This window comes from Lipotes vexillifer, unplaced genomic scaffold (assembly GCF_000442215.2).
Source record: "Lipotes vexillifer unplaced genomic scaffold, Lipotes_vexillifer_v1.1 scaffold812, whole genome shotgun sequence".
In the NCBI taxonomy this organism is placed as follows: domain Eukaryota; kingdom Metazoa; phylum Chordata; class Mammalia; order Artiodactyla; family Lipotidae; genus Lipotes; species Lipotes vexillifer.
The window spans coordinates 293,803-301,512 of NW_006796787.1; the positions used below are offsets into that span (position 1 = coordinate 293,803).

The 7,710-nt window shown below is 35.5% G+C and overlaps 1 pseudogene; it reads right to left on the minus strand.

The window, feature by feature from the left end:
* Positions 1 to 3,369: 3,369 nt before the first annotated feature.
* LOC103079556 (uncharacterized) lies at positions 3,370 to 4,254 on the minus strand (annotated as a pseudogene).
* Positions 4,255 to 7,710: the final 3,456 nt, after the last annotated feature.

Consider the following 7,710-nt stretch of genomic DNA (forward strand, 5'->3'; position numbering starts at 1 on the left):
TGCTGTGCTTCCGGGATCTAAAAAAAAAAAAAAAATGGTACTGATGAACCTAGTGGCAGGGCAGGAATAAAGACGTAGACATCGAGAATGAACTTGAGGACACGGTGCGGGGGAGGAGGAAGCTGTGGTGAATTGAGAGTAGCATCAACATATATACACTTCCTGCTGTGTTTTTATGGGATTTGGAGGAAGAAGAAAATGGGAATTATTTCCCTCTTGCACAAGTTTACGTTAATCTGATTTCTGATGCAGAAATTCGACTAGACTTTTTGATTACTCTTCATGGTATATCAGTCATGAAATTACCTGCCCAGTAATTTAGTTCAGGGACCACAGGTAGTCTGCGGTATAAGCAGTTTAGAAGCCAGGCATCCCATCACCCAGAGTAGGGCATTTATACTCTTTCTTACTTATATTTTATACGTGAATGTGAGCAAACCGTAGGCCCTCAATATTAATTTTTTTAGTAGATTGAGAAGCCAGCTGGTGCAGTGGAAAAGAAGTGAGCTTTGAAGTTACACAGACTGAACATTCAATCCTAATTCTGCTTTGGACAAGTGATCTAAAATCTCTACAACTCAGCTTTCTCACCTGTAATGTGGGAATTAAAAAACCCACCTTGGGACTTCCCTGGTGGCGCAGTGGTTGAGAGTCCGCCTGCTGATGCAGGGGACACGGGTTCGTGCCCTGGTCCGGGAAGATCCCACATGCCGCGGAGCGGCTGGGCCCGTGAGCCATGGCCGCTGAGCCTGCGCGTCCGGAGCCTGTGCTCCGCAACAGGGGAGGCCACAACAGTGAAAGGCCCGCGTACCGCAAAAACAAAAAACAAAAAAACCCAAAACAACCCACCTTGGAAAGTTGTATGAGGATTCATTGGAGTGACTGTTGCGTCCTTCCTACAAGTGCCTAGTAAACTGGGGCCATTAGTAATTGATACAGGAAATCATACTCTTCCCAGAAAGTCTAGTGTTTAACAGGCATATATATACATTATCTCGTTTAGTCCACATATCTACTTTACAATGCAGGGATTACCATATCTTTTTTTACTGATGAGGAAGAATACTTTTTCCCACATCAAACAACTGACAATTAGAGAGTAAAAAGATCAAAACCAAATCTTGCAATTTCTTAGCTTTCTGACAGAGAACCTGCAAGTTAAGATATTGTGTGTTTTTAAATGATTTATTCCATTACCATTAGTCCTGTCCCAACACACACTCGGTGTGAGAAATGAGAATACTTCATAAACATTAACCTAATTATAAAATAATCAGATTGAAAAGGTAACACTGATTCTTTCAGCAGAGAAAATGAGAGCTCATCCCTAAAGAGCTAGCGAGTTGATATTTTCAGATGAAAACTATGATAAGATGTCAACAGAAAGAAACTATGATTCTTCCAACCCATTATTCACTATTTTAATGAGATTTGAGATTGGCCTGAGTAGAAAAATAACCAGGATCCTTCAAACCAGAGGAATATGTTGAATGAATTGATTCTGTATCCCCAAGTTACAAATAATGCTCTACAGTTGCAAAAACTGTCTGAACTCTATTTGGCTTGTGAAAGCCACCTTACTCTAGCTTGTTCTAAAGAATCTTCCCCTTTCTGGCTAGTTTTAGTTCCTCCTACTGTCTCTTTTATTCTAATTGGCTAAGAGATTATTAAAATATGTTCAGGGCAAATACATTCAGATGTGACAATAGCAAAATATTTGGGAACAGTGTGGTGTTCCAAGATTCTATTTGGGGGCTTGAATCCTGGCTATTAAAAACAAAAACAAAAAGTGCCCTTGGGCAAGAGCTTCCCTGATCATTTACTCAATTACTCAAATTACTGAAAAATAAGATTAATAAAAAATCATAGTATTTACCTAGTGTTAAACTATTTACATATTTTACTAGTCTTCATAACTCTATAAAGTAGTTATTTTAAATATCTTCATCTTATGGATGAACACAATGAAATTTAAAAAGGTTAAGGAAATTGTCCAAGGACATACAACTTCTAAGTAACATCACTAAAACTCAAATCCCCTTTTTTTAAATATTGCTAACAGCCTCCCAAATGCTATCCACATGTTATTTGTGAAAATTCCTTGAGATAAATTCATGTATTGTTCATGGTATATAGAGGACTTTTAGTACATATCCCTTCCTGTCTCTTTGTATCTCCTTTTTTATTTTCTCAAAGCAGTTTGCATCTTTTTATTTCACTTGATCTTCATCTGACCAATAGAGAAACTTTGGAAATTTGGGACTAAATGATATCAACAAATTTCCTGTGGAACTGGTCCTAGGACCCAGGGTTTCTCCTTTTAAGTTTGCCATCTTTTCTCCTCTCGAAACCTGTCAAAATCCTGTAAGAAGTAACTTTTATTTTTAACTTCTCTTGAGTCCTCTCTTCATTTTTAGGCTTTGGTTAGAAAGGCATATGCTTATTTTCATAAATGGATGAATGCCTTGATAAGAACCTGATAATACACACTTAAAGTGATTACTCTGATCTTTGGAATCTTCACGGCAGGATGGCCACTCTCAAGAGGACTTTCCCTCCCCTCGCAACGACAAGCCTTAATGGAATCTGGCCTGAGGAGTGTCTGGGCTGTGTGCAGGGCTGGTGTCAGAGCAAGTGCAAGCTAGTTCCCCGAAGCTCAGCCTTTACAACATAGCACAACTCAAACATTCCTTCAAGGCACCGCCCACCTTTTCCAGTGGGAATCTACTGAAATGATTCTCTTAGAAGCAGTGTGGAGGAATGGGGGAAGGGTGTTAAGTAGGTGTTTTCAGAGGAGATAGTGGATGGGTGAGTGGGTGGAGACAAAAGGGGAAAATGACAAGTAAAGTTGGAAAAAATAACCACTACTGCCACCAAAATATTCTGCTCAAGGAATGAGGGAGTACACCTTACAGCTGTTAGCACTGGTCAGCATATTTTGCATATTTACATATACCAGGTATTTCCAAACAGCCTTGTGTTTGTTTTAAAATCCCACACAGAGATGTCTGGTAAAGCTGTCACTGTGAAAGGGTTATTTTCTTGGTGATGTTTGCAAAACTGCTTTCAAAATTCTGTATATACAACATAAGAGACAGAAGAGTCACTGTCACCCACGTTATAGAGAAATCTGGACTAGTCCATTTACCCATGAGACAACATTCAGAGTGAAACACCCACATTCTAAGGCAAAAAAAAAACCAAAACACCTGGTTGGTTGAAGCCAATTTTTTATTATTACTTTTGGTTCAATACAAAATGAAAGACAAAACATCACCCAGTGATCCTTAGTTAGTCTTGAACCCACCAAAGTGTGATTTTCTTAGTTACTGCTGACTCTCATCTTTGATTTAGGAGTTGATATTTTTTTTAATGAAAAATGCTAACACTGGATGGATTTCTCATATAGCCATTTTCTTTTGGAAACATAAAGCTCCACAAAACCACACATAGCCCATTTGAAAAAGATTAGGGAACTTCCAGCAGAAGGAATGGGGTAGTTTAAAGCTATATTTTCCTTTTAGCAAGATCCACAAGAAAAGGATAGAGTGTTGTGCTTAAAGGGGAACAGATTTTGTATTTTTTGGCAAGATATTAAATCCTCTGTTGCTATATTTGGCTTCCTGCAAATAGTCTTTAGTACAAGTGCAAAGCAAAGATCAATGCTGGTGTTCTTCATTCAGCCACAGCCAAACTTGGTATGGAAAGTAAAACAGTTGGGCTTAAGTGTTGTTTCTAAGAGATTCTAGTTCATTTATTGATCAACAACATTCTAGAGTCTAGGTACCTACTTTACACATTAAATGTATCAAAACATGTTTGCTTTCCATAATAGTTTTTCCCCTGTTTAACTGATAACAGATGTAAGGATTCAATCTGGACAGAAATGTAAAAGCTTTACCAATGTAGTCAATGTAGTCATATATGGATATTTAGTCAAATGTGTAAAAGCAGGTCAAATGAGATGCTTGGAGACTTAGGACATCACACGATGGGCATATATTCCCAAAAAAGGAAGCAAAACAATTAAATGGTAGTTGATTGTCCCCAGAGAAAACACACTTCAGCTAGGAAGAATCTGTACCAGATGTCCTGCTCACCACCCCCCTGAGTGCCTGTCTGACATAAAGACAACATAACCCTTTGGATTCGAAGACCCTGTAATAACCACATAAATGTTTGAAATAGCAACAAAAATTTCCTTTTTATGCAATTATTTAAGTGAATGTAGATGAATCCTACACAGATGACCATTGAAAACATGGAACACGCCTTGCTAGTTCCAGTGATACATTAAACCCTCTTAGATTAAAAGGCTGATAAAAATTAACTCAAATCTGATAGTAATTGTGGTAGGTTAAATAATGCCCACTCAAAATGTTCACTTCCTAACCCCCAGAACCTGTGAATATGCTACCTTACATTTAAGGACTTTTTAAAAATTAAGAACCTTGAGATGGAGAGATTATCCAATGTAATTACAAAGGTCCTTAAAACTTGTAAAAGAGAGGCAAAAGAGAGGGTCAGAGTGATTCCATGTGAGAAGGACTTGACCAGCCGTTGTTGGCTTTGAAGATGGAGGAAGGAGGCCATTAGCCAAGGACTTTAGAAGCTGGAAACACCAAAGGAACAGATTCTCCCTTATATCCAGAAAGAATGCAGCTGACAGTTTGATTATAGCCCACCAAGACTGGTGCTGGATATTTGAGTTATAGAGCCATAAGATTGTAAATTTGTATTGTTTTTAGCCATTAAGATTGTGGTAACTTTTTACAGCAACATAGAAAACTCATTACACTTGTCTGGTCTGAATATGGCAGAGAGTTGAGAAGGCTGTGCCACATTATTTCACCTGTGATGATGAAGGTCTACTAATCGAAATGCTGATTTCCAGGTTTTGCATTTTCACATTACAAATTCATTTAATAAGAAAATAGAAGGCTCCTGTAGAGAAACTCCAGCTTCCTTTAAAAATAAGGTCTTGGACTTCTCATTTCCAGATACACTTCTTCAATCTCAATGAATTGTCAGGAAAGTTTTGTTTGTTCTTCCACACTACTTACAGAAGCTCCATATCAACAAATGTAAAAGCAAAACAACAAAGTACACCTCTCCCAAAGAGTTAATTGATAACTTCAGAAGCATTGTGTTAAAAAATTCACAAGCCTCCTGCTATTATGTAATTGATATAGCCCATTTCACTTGCTCTGCTATTATAAACACTTGATTCGTAACCATACAATCCTCACTATAACATATAAATCCCTTGGCTGTAGAAATTAATCTCGTTAAAAAAAACTATGGTGGTTTAATTTCTAAAGATATTTGTAATTTGCTTAATTGAATAAGAAGAAAAGAGACAGCTTTAGTTAACTGTCAAGAAATGCAGACAAAACCAGATTGCTACATTAAAATATAAACATTAAGTTCACATTAAGTTATTTATTGAAAAAATTGAAGATGACATTTGTCTTTATTACAAAGTCCTCCATCATGTCATATCATCAACATATAGTTATGAGACCTGCATTTGAAGAGTGAATAGAAATACAAAAATGTCTCTTCCTCCAACCCCATGAAAAACAACAACAAAAAATATGATTTTATAATTAGCTTGTGAAGCGAAAAGTTTTATGAATTACATATATTTTGTAAATTAAGAATGACAACAGAGCTAAGATTAGTTAATTTCTCTTTCTGGACATGTAAAATGAAGATAGCATAAAATTGCCCACAAAACTAATAAATCTGGAATTTTTTTGTATTTCAGGGTTCTAAGATAACATTTATATTACAAGTTTTCAGTTCACTTAATCAAGTGACAAATATAAACTTCACCATACTATGTATTTTTTATATAAAAGCTTTCACCTTATCTAGACTTATGTGATGAAAGCAAATTGAATCTATGTTTTCCCTTTCAATATATGCACTTTAAAATACAAAGAATTCACATGAAGACCCTTCCCCATATTGCATATCCAGAAAAATGTATGGAATAGTAATTTTAAATCAGATACAATATCCAAGATTGTAAATAGTCTAAGAAATTAAATCAAGTGTGTAAATAATCATTCATTTTTGCCCTAGCCACAGCATAGAAAAAAATGTACACCTCTATCAGTATCTCTTATCAGTAAGAGATATCATTAGAAAACTTCACCTCTTATGCATATACCAAAAAAAACTAATTAAAGAATCTTGTATTCTAAAAGAGTTATTCTTAGGGCAAAATTTAGTAGTCCAGAAATTGTTAACAAGGAAGCTAATCGATGATGACGTGGCATTTTCTAGGTGTCATTGTTTATTTACACAAAAGAATTGGTAAATTACACTTAACTCAATTATCATTTCTTGAAACTTTAAAAGAAGATTTAGATAATTGTATTGGATCAAATTAATTGGTATTTTCGAGAGAACATTAGTTTGATCAATTATCTGAAACTATAAAAATATTTTTCAAACAGACAATAAAGCACAATGGACAATAAAAGGGATAAGAAAATTATGATATTTTAATTATAATGACTATTTCTATACTTTGGAAAGTGTATAGAGGGAAATTCCCAGCGAGCACTAAAAGAAAAAAACCTACTGAAAATTCTGAAAGTCTGTTCTGTGCCCAATCTCCATGACCAAGTTACCAATTAATTAACATTTTGAAGCTATTAGAACTGAGGCTCCCTTGCAGGCCTCACGCGTTCCCCACTCTCCATTTGTGTGTAGTTTACATATTCTTCTTCAACATACATTATTTTTTTTTATTTTATTGAAGTATAGTTGATTTACAATGTTGTGTTAATTTCTGTGGTACAGTGGTACAGCAAAGTGACTCAGTTATACATATATATATTCTTTTTCATGTTTTTTCCATTATGGTTTATCACAGGATATTGAATATAGTTCCCTGTGCTATACAGTAGGACCTTGTTGTTTATCCACTCTATATATACTAGTTTGCATCTGTTAATCCCAAACTCCCAATCCTTCCTCCTCCCACCCCACCTCTCCCTCAGCAACCACAACTCTGTTCTCTATGTCTGTGAGTCTGTTTCTTCAACATATATTATTAAACTAAATTTTTACCCTGATTTTTCTAAAATGACTTAAATAATAGTTTTAATGTTTAATAATAGATTTAAAGGATTCTAGGGCTATGTTTTTAGAGAATACATTTTAATTTCTCTCTCAAACCACCTTAAATTTTTTTAAAGATATGTCTTTTATCCTGAAGGAGGGAAAAAAAAAAAACAAAAAAAAAACTGAGTCCTTAGGGTCCTGTACATTAAAATTGGCAGGCTGATTTCAGTCTTGGTCTCATAGTTTCAGCTTTTCTGCTGTCCTGTCTGCTGTGAAGATGCTCAATCACAGGAATTTTAACAGCCATTGATACCCCTTTGTAACCACAATGGCTCAAGTGAACCCTTTCCATCTTCAATAACTGACACAGTGTCAACATCTGCTTCCAATGAAGTTGTTTCTTTTTTTCTCAAGTAGAATAAATCTGCTGACTGAGATCATAAAGGGTTGGGGTTTTTTTCCTCCTCTTTTCATGCAGAAGATTTTTTCCACCATATTTTGCAATTTTTTCTCCAAGTCAAGTAAAAAAAAAATGGGATAACTTCAAAAGAGATGTTTTTATTCTAGGTGCTAAGGAAGCCCAAAATATAATGAAAAAATTAAAACTTTGGTGATTTCATGAAACTGTCA